The following is a 12,282-nucleotide window of genomic DNA, read 5'->3' as shown; positions in this document are numbered from 1 at the left end:
AACTGGCAAGCTATGTGGGTCATCTGGGGAGGAAAACAGAGTTGCATTTTTGTGTGTTTCATTGACGGAGAGCTTGTGGGATGGGGACAGAATGGAAAATGTGGGAAGAGCATTACACTGTAAATACGGTCTCTGGTTATGGGCACCTGATGTACATGCCTTCCTGCCACCCCATAACTTAATATGTTACTATTTTCTAGTAGTCTTAATGAGATAACTGGGATTTTAATACACTCATCTCATGAAATCCTCAGTTTCTAGAGCTGAAATGTCTTCTTTTTGTCAGAAGTGCTGTAAATTCATGGCTGCATGTCAACTTTTGGAGTAGCTGCTCCATTGATCAGTGTTTTCAGTGACATCCTGTCACTCAAGATGTTTTGATATTTGCATTTGAGATTGTTGCCGCTGAAGTTGTTTATCCCGTGGACATTTGTAACAGGTTTTTTAATGCCGTCCTGTGCTCCAAACCTGTGGTGTAATACCGCTCTTGAGAAATAATACTTTTAAGCCCATGTTCCAGCTGTGTATGAATGAAGCATTGACATCACAGGTTCAGATGGGCAATAGACTCGACACGGATTTATTTACTACACAGCTGTAGCGGTACTGAGAATGTGTGGAGAAACAAGAAATTCGTTATGCATTGCATCAAAACATGCTCTATTGGAAGGTCTCTCTTGGGCCAAACCTTGGTGTGCTTTTCTGCCTCCCCCCCCCCCTTTTTTTTTAAAAGAAACAAAAGAACAAATTTTATTCCAGAACACAATTGTCTCATTATATGCTGATGCTGGCACACTTACAACATTCACAAGTGAGAGATGAGGTGCGGGAGACAGTGGAAAATGAAAACTGCATAGTTTTTGTGCATTTTCAAAAGCATCTTTCTCTCCAAAGTGCACTGCAATGCTTCTTCTCCAGCATGAGTTATTCTGTGTGGGTTTTGCCTCCTCCCCTGTAAATATTATTTCTTTTCACCATTTTTTTCCTCTTTAATAAAATAATAGGTGTTCGTGTTGGAGTGAATATGTAATAACCAGGATTAATGCCAACCTCTGAATCTATAATTCCTTTTCTGTCTCAGGCTATAAGTTATTGAAAGCCTTTTGCTTTCCAGGCTGTCAGGAGCTGGTACCTTTATGGAGGTAAAAAGAAAAGGAGTACTTGTGGCACCTTAGAGACTAACCAATTTATTTGAGCATGAGCTTTCGTGAGCTACAGCTCACTTCATCGGATGCATACCGTGGAAACTGCAGAAGACATTATATACACAGAGACCATGAAACAATACCTCCTCCCACCCCACTCTCCTGCTGGTAATAGCTTATCTACAGTGATCATCAAGTTGGGCCATTTCCAGCACAAATCCAGGTTTTCTCACCCCCCCCCCCCCCCCACACACACAAACTCACTCTCCTGCTGGTAATAGCCCATCCAAAGTGACCACTCTCTTTAAAATGTGAAGTGAGCTGTAGCTCACGGAAGCTTATGCTCAAATAAATTGGTTAGTCTCTAAGGTGCCACAAGTACTCCTTTTCTTTTTGCGAATACAGACTAACACGGCTGTTACTCTGAAACCTGTCTTTATGGAGGTAGTTGATGCAAAGGAGAAGAATTTTGTATGTCACTCAGATAGTGTCCCCTCTGACCTATATAGAGCCGTGCTCTAGCTAGGCGCTCCACATTGGGGAATTCAGCGGGGCTTAGCGTGGTTGCACAGATCCTTGCATCAGGATCTCATGGCAAGATCAGGGTCTGCAATGAGAACCACTCCCTGCTGACTTTAATGGGGCTTTGTATTCACACAAGAGGGCATGAGGATCTTTGACACTACCCCCCATATTCGTGATAGTAATATTATTGATATGATTATGACATGATTATGATGCATTTTGTACAAGATGGGCTATGTAAAGCATCATTGGAAAAGTTATGATTGACTGAATATGATTATCTTATTTGTATGCATGTATCTTTTTTGTATCTGAAGTTATGAATATTGACTATGGATCTGTATTTCAAATGGGTTTACTCTGCAAAACACCCACAGCCAGCCTTTCAGGTACAACAGTGAAGAAGCCAAACAGTGCTAATGGCTCATCAACGAAGACAGTGGGCTGTGGAATAGCTTAGCCTTCCTGTGGATGTTTTGGCCAACCTATAAGTAATGTCTGCTACGACTCTGTGAGGGCATCTGACCAGACCACATGTCTCTAGACTCCATTTTGGGTACCTGTATTTTTCCAAAAAGAAAAGGAGTACTTGTGGCACCTTAGAGACTAACAAATTTGTTTGAGCATAAGCTTTCGTGAGCTACAGCTCACGTCATTGGATGAAGTGAGCTGGAGCTCACGAAAGCTTATGCTCAAATAAATGTGTTAGTCTTTAAGGTGCCACAAGTACTCCTTTTCTTTTTGCGAATACAGACTAACACGGCTGTTTCTCTGAAACCTGTATTTTTTCCACAAACTGGGCTGGGAACTGTTTTTGGAACAAAGGGTTCCGCCATATGCTAAAGCTATAGAAGGCAGGGAGTGACATCATCTGTTGTTTTTCATTACCCCACAACTCAACACCTAAGAGAAGCGCCTAAGGAAAAGGATTTGGAACAGGGATGGGGAGCCCAAGCTGCAAAGTAAGTGCCACTTGTGCCTTGAGAATCTGCAGGCCTGTTTGTATCATCAGTCAGGGAGAGAAATTGCTAATTCATATTAGGGCTGTCAAGCGATTAAAAAAAATGAATTGCAATTTAAAAAAATGAATTGCGATTAATCAGTTTTAATCGCACTGTTACACAATGGAATACCTATTGAAATTTATTAACTCTTTTTGTATGTTTTTCTACGTTTTCAACTATATTGATTTCAGTCACAACACAGAATACAAAGTGTACAGTGCTCACTTTATATTATTATTTTAATCATTTTTTCAGTAAAAATATTTGTAATAAACAAAAAAAAGTATTTTTCAGTTCACCTCATTTAAGTACCATAATGCAATCTCTTTATTGTGAAAGTGCAACTTACAAATGTAGATTTTTGTTTGTTTGTTACATAACAGCACTCAAAAACATAACAATGTAAAACTATAGAGCCTACAAGTCCACTCAGTCCTACTTCTTATTTAGCCAATCGCTAAGACAAACAAGTTTGTTTACATTTTTGGGAGATAATGCTGCCCGCTTCTTATTTATAATGTCGCCTGAAACTGAGAACAGGCGTTTGCTTGGCACTTTTGTAGCCGGCATTGCAAGGTATTTATGTGCCAGATATGCTAAACGTTTGTATGCCTCTTCATGCTTTGGTTACCATTCCAGAGGACATGCTTCCATGCTGATGACTCTCTTTAAAAAAAAGTAATGCATTAATTAAATTTTGACTGAACTCCTTGGGGGAAAATAATATGTCTCCTGCTCTGTTTTACCCACATTCTGCGGTATATTTCATGTTATAGCTGTCTCAGATGATGACCCAGCACATGTTGTTCGTTTTAAGAAGGTACCTATGTGAGATTTCTAAACATAGCTACAGCACTCAACCCAAGGTTTAAGAATCTGAAGTGCCTTCCAAAATTTGAGAGGGACGAGGTGTGGAGCATGCTTTCAGAAGTCTTAAAAGAGCAAGACTCCAGTGTCGAAACTACAGAACCCGAACCATCAAAAAAGAAAATCAACCTTCTGCTGGTGGCATCTGACTCAGATGATGAAAGTGAACATGTGTTGGTCTGCACTGCTTTGGATCATTATTGAGCAGAGCCTGTCATCAGCATGGACTCATGTCCTCTGGAATGGTGGTTGAAGATGAAGGGAAATATGAATCTTTAGCACATCTGGCACGTAAATATCTTGCAGTGCCAGCTACAACAGTGCCATGCGAACGTCTGTGCTCATTTTCAGGTGACATTGTAAACAAGAAGTGGGCAGCATTATCTCCTGCAAATGTAAACAAAGTTGTCTGAGTGACTGGCTGAACAAGAACTAGGACTGAGTGGACTTGTAGCCTCTGAAGTTTTACACTGTTTTTTATTTTTGAATGCAGTTATTTTTTGTACAGAATTCTACATTTGTAAGGTCAACTTTCATGATGAAGAGAGTGCATTACAGTATTTTTATGGGGTGAATTGAAAAATACTATTTATTTTGTTTGATCATTTTTATAGTGAAAATATTAGTAATAAAAATAATATAAAGTAAGCACTGTACACTTTGTATTCTGTGTTGTAATTGAAATCAATATATTTGAAAATATAGGAGAACATCCAAAAATAGTTAATAAATTTCAATTGGTATTCTGTTATTTAACAGTGTGATTAAAACTGCGATTAATCGCTATTAATTTTTTAAATTGCGATTAATTTTTTGAGTTAATTGCATGAGTTAACTGTGATTAATCGACAGCCCTAATTCATTCTTTCTAGTATTTTAGGTTTAGTGTGCGGTTTTGTTTATTTACTAGGTAATCTGCTTTCATCTGTTTGCTGTCACTTATAATCAGTTAAAATCTATCTTTTTATTGTTAATAAACTTGTTTTATATTTTGACCTAAACCAGTATACCTTTAAGTGAAGTGTCTGGGGAAAAATCTCAGCTTGGTTACCACAAGTGTGCCTATTCCTCTCCACATTGAGGGAGGGTTGGACATATTAATGAGCTTACACTGTACAGATATCTGTGCAGTGCAAGACTGTATAATTTTGGGTTTATATTCCAGAGGGGAGTGTGTGCCTGTAGCTGGGAAACTGGCTGGTATCTGCTGTTTGCACTCAGGTAGCCCTGCTGTTGTTTTGGATGATAACAGGGCCTGAGAGAGGCTGGCTGTGTCCCCAACTCAACTGTGTGTCTTGGAGGGGTGCCACGGTTCCCACAGCTCCCAGACTGCACTCCAAGGGTGACAACACTGTTCAGAGTAAAATATCTTTCCTGCTTTTACCTTTTAAAAGAGAACTTTCTCCAGTGTGTTTTCTGAGAACCTAAATGCAGATCAAAGCAAAGTCATTTAAACCGATTGTGATGCTTTAGTACTGAAGTCCTCCTTTCCGTCAATGGCAGGGAAGGGAATATCTTGTGGTTAATATGCAGAACTGGGAATCAGGAGGTTTGAATTCTAGTCCTGGTTCTGCCACAGACTCAATATGTGACCTTGGCAGAATTGCATAGGGCCAAACAATGCTTGACCCAGCACAGGTGTGCTAGAGTGAGGAGAGGGCCTTTTGCCCTTGTGTAGCGGCTGTCAAAAAAGCTAACAGAATGTTAGGAGCCGTTAGGAACGGGATAGATAGGAAGACAGAAAATATCATAAGTCCATTATATAAATCCATGATACCCCACACCTTGAATATTGTGTGCAGTTCTGGTCACTTTATCTCAAAAAAGATATATTAGGATTGGAAAAAGAACAGAGAAGGGCAACAAAAATTATTAAGGGTATGGAACAACTTCTGTAGGAGGAGAGATTAAAAAGACTGGAACTTTTCTGCTTGGAAAAGAGATGACTAAGAGGGGATACGATAGAGGTCTATAAAATCATGACTGGTGTGTATAAAAGTGAATAAGGACGTATTGTTTACTCCTTCACACAACACAAGAACCAGGGGTCACCCCATGAGATTAATAGGCAGCAGGTTTAAAACAAAAGGAAGTACTTCTTCACACAGTGCACAGTCACCTGTGGAACTCGTTCCCGGGGATGTTGTGAAAGCCAAAAATATAATTGGGTTCAAAAAAAGAATTAGGTAAATTCATGGAGGACGTGCCTATCAATGGGTATTAGCCAAGATGGTCAGTGATGCAACCTCATGCTCTGGGTGTCCCTAGCCTCTGATTTCCAGAAGCTGGGAGTAGATGACAGAGGATGGATCCCTTGACGATCATTCTGTTCATTCCCTCTGAAGCACCTGGCATTGTCCACAGTCTTGGAGCTCCTGTCTTTGAGCTTTCTGCCTTAGTTTCCCTATCTGTAAGAAATGGGGACAATAACATATTCCAGCTTCACTTTGGTATTGCAAAATGCTTCCAGGTCTTTGGATTGAGGGAGCCAGGGAAGGGCAACTTATTCATATATTTCTAAGCAAACATTTCAGTGTGGGGGTTCTGTACGTTTGGGAGGTTTTTTGGTATTTATTAGTGGGAGGTAAATGGATAAAATTTCCATGATTCATATGGGCAGCTCATTAGCTTTTTTTGGTGGTTGTATTTTGTGAATGGTGGATTTTAACTGCCTGCTCCAGTTTGGGAGAGGGAATTGATCTGTTTAGGAATTTTGACTGCACTTTGAGAAAGTTTGCCACTGTGTATCTACCACCCTTTTGAAAATCCTGTCCATCATAGCTGCAGTGGTCAGCTCCTATGGAAGACATATTCTAGACATGGATTGCTGTGGGTTAGTTATTAACTCGGGCACCATAATAGAAGTACAGAGTTGATCTAGTGGATTTTACTTGTGTCCTGGAGGGGGTGTGAGAATATTTAACACGCCTACACATGAAATGGATTTTGTACTTGCCAGAGGGGACATCTCAAAGGGATAATGCCTGAGCTGAATGCTATTTTGACTCAGAGAGAAGGGGCCACACAGTGAATGTTTGTGCATTTTTCGACTTGGGCTTGTTAATACTGCGCTTTAAACACTGCAGATGAGAGCAAAACTAATAATCATTTTTACTCTGACAGTGTAAAGATATAGTAAACAAAAGATACAATTGGGGTGATTTTACTTCTTTCCTGCAAACCTTAGATATATCTGATTAACATGTCTTGCAAAAAGTAAGCAAACCAGTTTAACTGCATAAAACATTATAGGGTAGGGAACAGAGATGGGCTGATGAGAACACTTGGTAGATTTCACAGTTAGGCTGAAGGACAGTATCATGAGGCATAAGTTGAATCGTCTTGTCCCTTGATAACTGTCTGAGAGAACATAACAGATGTTCTGGAAAGAACTTATATGCAGAGAATTTCTGGGAAGTTGTTTTGTGCCTAGGCTGCTGGACTCGGAGTTCTCTTGATTCAGCTGTTCACAGCTTGAAGAGAATGCATCTTTTCCTGAATGTGAAAGCCCTGCTTTCTGGGTTTAGGCTGTGGTGATTAAGTTGAACATTGTTGGGCTTTTTTATTAGCCTGAATCTTATATTCTCACCTTCAGCTCCATCTGGTACGTACTGAAGGACTTGAGTGATGCCCATTCCTTTTGTTGGCCCTCTGCAGAGGGGTGAACTTCTCAATTGGGTAGAAAGATGAACACTGCATCCTGCGGAACATTGGGGTAGAAAATTCCAGAAGTGAGGACGAGGTGCCTCCAGTCCCCAGCCTTTCAAACCCAGACAGCGATCAGCAGAGTCACTCTGGCTACATCTCTCTAAGGTAACAGAGAATCTCACAATTTTTAATATGCTTATCCTCACAACACCCCTGTGCAATAGAGAACTGTTGTTATCCATGTTGTACAGATGAGGAGCAGAAGCACACAGTGAGCGTTTAAGGTCACAGAGGAAATCTGGTGGACGAGGGAATTGAACGAAGTTCTCCAAAGTCCCAGGCTAGCATGCTAACTACAGGACCATGCTTCCCCTTTGGGCCTGTTATGATGGCTTATAGGGGGAGAGAGGCTGTCTCTTAAGACACAGAGGATACAGGGCTTTTACAATTAATACAAACAACCTGAATTGAAGTCACAAGCAAACAAGACAGTGTAGCCTTTGTGGAACTGGTGCAATGGGCTCCTGATGGCCAAGACTGCTTAATGTTAATAGTACTTAGCACTTTAAAAGTGTTTCATACATAGCTCTCCAAACCCTTAAAAGGTGGATAGATATGATTATCCCTATTTTAGAGATAGGAAAATTAAGTTGCAGGGAGATAAGTAATTTGCTAAGTAATCAATCCTAATTTTCCTCCTCTCTAGCTTTTTACTTTTGCTGAACTGTGGAAGCTTTTTCCTTGTAGTCAAATGTGAGAGGATTAAATGGGAGTACAAGGGCTGGGAAGCACTGGACTTGGATTGGTGCTGCTGCATATGTCTCCATGTAAAAAGAGAACATATTTTCAAGTCACAACTTATGCAGGTGAATTATGGTGAAAAAAACATATCAGCAAGGAAGGACACTGTTTTGTTTCCCCCTCCCACTTTCCTGAACTATGTAACAGGTTAGTAGAGTGCATCCGATTATCCTTTGTCCTCCCAAAGCATATTGTAAAGGATATCCTGAAGAAGTGGAGGTGGAATGTATACGTGAGTTTGGAGCCCTTTATTCAGGAGCAACAGCAGGTTCTGAGTCAGGTATTGGAACACCCAAGACAGCTTGGCAGAGATGAATGTATGGATTACTAACAGTAAAAGGCTTTTTAAGTGGGTGTTAGCCTCTGATTGTTTTTAATTTTTCAGTAATGGTTCTTGGAAATTTATTGTGATCGTCCTAAATATTGCTAAAGAGAACATATTCATGGTTAAATACAATGAGGTTTCCTTTAGCTGGGTTTGAGCCAGGAACCAGTGGGGGTGAGAATTGGTGGGGTTACTCTACTGTGCCTCGAAATCTGATCCCAAGATTAACTGCCACTTGGCTAGCATGTAAATTGCTAAAAGCATTTCCTGAATTGTTACACTAAATTATGAGGAACCCTGGGTGACTGTAGGCTGTTACATAAATACCAACAATTGCTCTGTTTGATACTGGGCAAATTTAACAAAGTACTAAATATGGGGCAACATTTTATTTTAACCTTCTAGACCCAAGGTTTTCATGTGGGTTTTTGTCATCGTTTTGAGTGAAATCTTCGGGCCAAGTGGAAATGGCACAAGGAATCTTCTTTACTGTGAAGCTTTGAAAAAGCTGCTCAATTTCTAGGAACTGGGCTAAAATCCTGGTTCCAGTGACTTCAGTGGGGCCAGGTTTTCACTGTGGAATGCCTTTCAGAGATTATTTAACATTCATTATAGCGCTCCTGCTCCATATTTGGTAATGATACTTCAGGGTCTGTTGGGGGGGCGGGGGGGGGGCAGGGAAGAGAAGGGAAAGAAGTCAGGGAAAAGCAGCCTATCCCACAGCCAGCAGCCCCCATATCTCAGACAGAAACAATTAGTGTAGCATGAACAATGTATGAGACGTTACATGCATGGTTTATTTTTATATAATATAAAAATAATAATAAAATATAATCTTAGTTTGGAGAAAGATCTCCTCAAACCTTTACATTCTTAAACTAAAAAGATGTCTCTCTTTAAAATCCTAGGTAAAATTGTAATACAAAGTTTAGTTAAAGTGAGTGAATCCTAGCAATTCAAAACTTACATGTCATTGTAAATTTTCCATGTAGGTGCATCTCATGTTTTAAAATCTTGCTTATGCTCACAAGGTGGGAAATTTTCAGAACCTTTTCTTTTTGAATTGCATAGTATGTTTTGAATTGCATGTTTTAAGCTAAAATGGCTGAAATCTTGATGATTAAAGGTGATGCTGTTACTTCAATGGGACCAGTCATGGTAGGAGGCACTGTGCTCAGTAGCATTTGCGGTATCTAGCCCAGATTTAGTAAGCCCAAACATTTTGTATTAGATTGCAAAGTCCATCTGTTTTTTATTCCTTCCTGTAAAGCCAAATGCTTCAGTATTTTGATTCCTCAAAAAGATAGCCCAGCATTCAGAACATTCTTTAATAACAAACCAGTGTGTGCTTATACTTGAGGGTCTGGTGAATATGTTTGATGAATAAAATAGATTTCAGTTTTAAGCTTTTACATGGAGGAGTTAAAGAGCAGGAATGATTCTGCAAATATACTGTCATTGTTACTTTTAAGAGGAACTGTGTACCTTACTTTAAAAGGATGTTTATGAAGGTGAATTTGTTTTGCATCATTTAGCCGCAAACTCAGCGACATGGTTAGTGTGTCTTAGGCAAAATAAAAAAAAATGAGAGCAGTTGAAAACCACAGATCTGGTTCAGTTTATAAGAACATATCATTTTTCTGTGGTGTCTAAGAAGGGAGCCTTTCTGGTGATCTACTTCATGTTTAAACGTTAGTGATACTTCTTCTGTTTTTCACATGGCTGCTGTCTAAAATCTGAATTATCTCTGCATCTGTATGACATGCAGAAGTACATAATATAGAAAAATACACTGATGAAGAAGATCTGGTTTCAATGAGGGGGCAATTTGGTTGTTTTTATTTTTAAGAGTTGTGAATGTATAAAGGGCTAGCAAGATAAAATTGTTTTGGTTTTCCTTAATCCAGATAAGAAGTGGATAGCTACACTTCAGTAAAAACCACAGTATCCTATTCAGTAGTCTGAAAGTCAAAACTGTGCATGACACTGTAGGATTCAATGTAATGGCAGCTTTTTAATCATTACTATCTTTATTCTGACAGGTTTTAGAGTAGCAGCTGTGTTAGTCTGTATCTGCAAAAAGAAAAGGAGTACTTGTGGCACCTTAGAGACTAACCAGTTTATTTGAGCATGAGCTTTTGTGAGCTACAGCATCCGATGTATCCGATGAAGTGAGCTGTAGCTCACAAAAGCTTATGCTCAAATAAATGTGTTAGTCTCTAAGGTGCCACAAGTTCTCCTTTTCTTTTATCTTTATTCTGTGCTTTTATTTTAAAGGAGAAGCTACTAGTTTGCCAAAACTGTCCTCCGTCTTACCAGTGGTTCTTATCAAGTGGCAATCTACATTTCTAACAAAATTTTAAAACTAGCCTTCTGGTTTTGGGGTGGGAAGAGGTGAGGGGGATTAGTAGAAACACAAATCCCACTTTCCAGTAGGGGGAAGATTAACCTTTAGGATTTATAATCTCAGGTTGTAAATCAGACAGAATTTAAACTAGTCCCCACCAGAACAACAACAAAAATTGCAGATCAGAATGTATATTAGAAAAAGGTGACGAAAACCTGACTTTTGCTACCATTTCTTCCACTGTTGGGTAAACAGTTGATATTTCATTTTGGAACAACACAGTGGCTTCTTCCGGGAGACAGAGAGATCTGACTTTTGTCACTGAGTAGGCCCATAATGTTTATGCTTGGTTTTCAAACTTCTAAAAACTGTTCTGACACTGCAATATCTAATAGAAAGGATTGAACGTTGAGCACCACCAGAGTGGAACAGGCCAGTTATAAAGTAGCCCTCCTCACCCTGACTGTTTCAATCCCATTGAACGTTACATTTCACATGCACACAATGCGCCTTGTGAACTGTTCCTGGATTATACCCCCTCCTCCCCATCCCTCCATCCTCCCCCGGGTCTCTGTGGAATGGCATCTTTTAGAGAAGTAAGTTCCAACCCTTTTTTTGTTGGAGTCTCAGTTGCAGTGGTTTGTCGGATGGGGATCCCGGACTTCCCGTCTCACCTGCATAACCGAGACCGTAACATCTGGTTAAACCTAGAGTATATATTTTGGAAAGATATCTGATGGTTAATTCCCTGTAGTTCCTGTTTTGTTCGGTTCCATTTTTCCTCTTTTGTTATTTTCTGTATCTTTTTGTTCTCATGGTATTTTTTTCTTGCTGTTTTCCCCCTCGCTGGGTTCCCACCCATCAGAAGGCAATATGTATGCTTAGGATGATGATGGAACAGGGAGATGGATGCTCCATGGTGGCATCAAGAAGCCAGGCCCCCACATGCACTGTGGCTGAGCTGAGTGGCTTGGAAGCAGAGAAGAAGCTGGGCCAGATGGTGGGCTGTTGACAGAGCCCTAGCGCACTTCAGTTAGCTTCAACAGGAGCTGCTCTGGGGAGAGGGAGTGGGAGGAAGATGGGTGAGAGGTGGGGCAGGGGTCTTCTATTTATTTTTGCCTCGCCAGTCTGTGAACTAAACCTTTTCAGACTTGCTATCCGTTAAAGTCGTTTTTGCTCCAGTCGCACCCAGACTTCACAGTATTATTCATGGGACACACATGGCAAAAGTCTGACGTTACTTATGTGACTTCTGAAGCAGATCCAGTCCCCCTACCCCAGTCACTCAATTATTTATCCACAGGGCAGCAGCTTCAACAAGAGAGATTGAGGGAATGCAAGCACTGGAATATTCCCTAGCCCAGTGGTTCATGTACTTATCTGATTGTTGGCAGATCCCAGTTCAAATTCTTTCTCCTGCTCAGGTGGAGGAGGGACTTCAATTGGGGGTGTCCCACATCCCAGATGAGTACCCTGTTCAATGGGCTAAAAGTTATGAGGGACCCCCTCTTGCCAAGTTTTTTGGCTAAAATGGCATTGGTGCGTAACCTCCCTGCAGCCTGTACTTTGCTATCTTTGAGAGACAGGTGGGGCTTAGCACACCCCCCAGTTGTTGGCATC

The 12,282-nt window shown here is 40.4% G+C and overlaps 1 protein-coding gene across 3 annotated transcripts in view; it reads left to right on the top strand.

Annotated features, from left to right (window-relative positions):
* The window catches only part of ARHGAP32 (Rho GTPase activating protein 32), a 400,497-nt gene that overhangs the window by 77,671 nt on the left and 310,544 nt on the right, over positions 1 to 12,282 (top strand). The window contains exon 2 of one of the 3 annotated variants that reach the window (XM_075122286.1): positions 7,137 to 7,354. The exons of the other annotated variants lie outside the window; for them this stretch is intronic. The gene's annotated coding sequence lies outside the window, so the exon portion shown is untranslated. The remainder of the gene's footprint in view (positions 1 to 7,136; positions 7,355 to 12,282) is intronic. 3 annotated transcript variants of the gene reach the window in all.

This window comes from Caretta caretta, chromosome 22 (genome assembly GCF_965140235.1).
Source record: "Caretta caretta isolate rCarCar2 chromosome 22, rCarCar1.hap1, whole genome shotgun sequence".
Taxonomy (NCBI): Eukaryota; Metazoa; Chordata; order Testudines; family Cheloniidae; genus Caretta; species Caretta caretta.
This window is presented reverse-complemented; position numbering and strand designations above follow the sequence as displayed.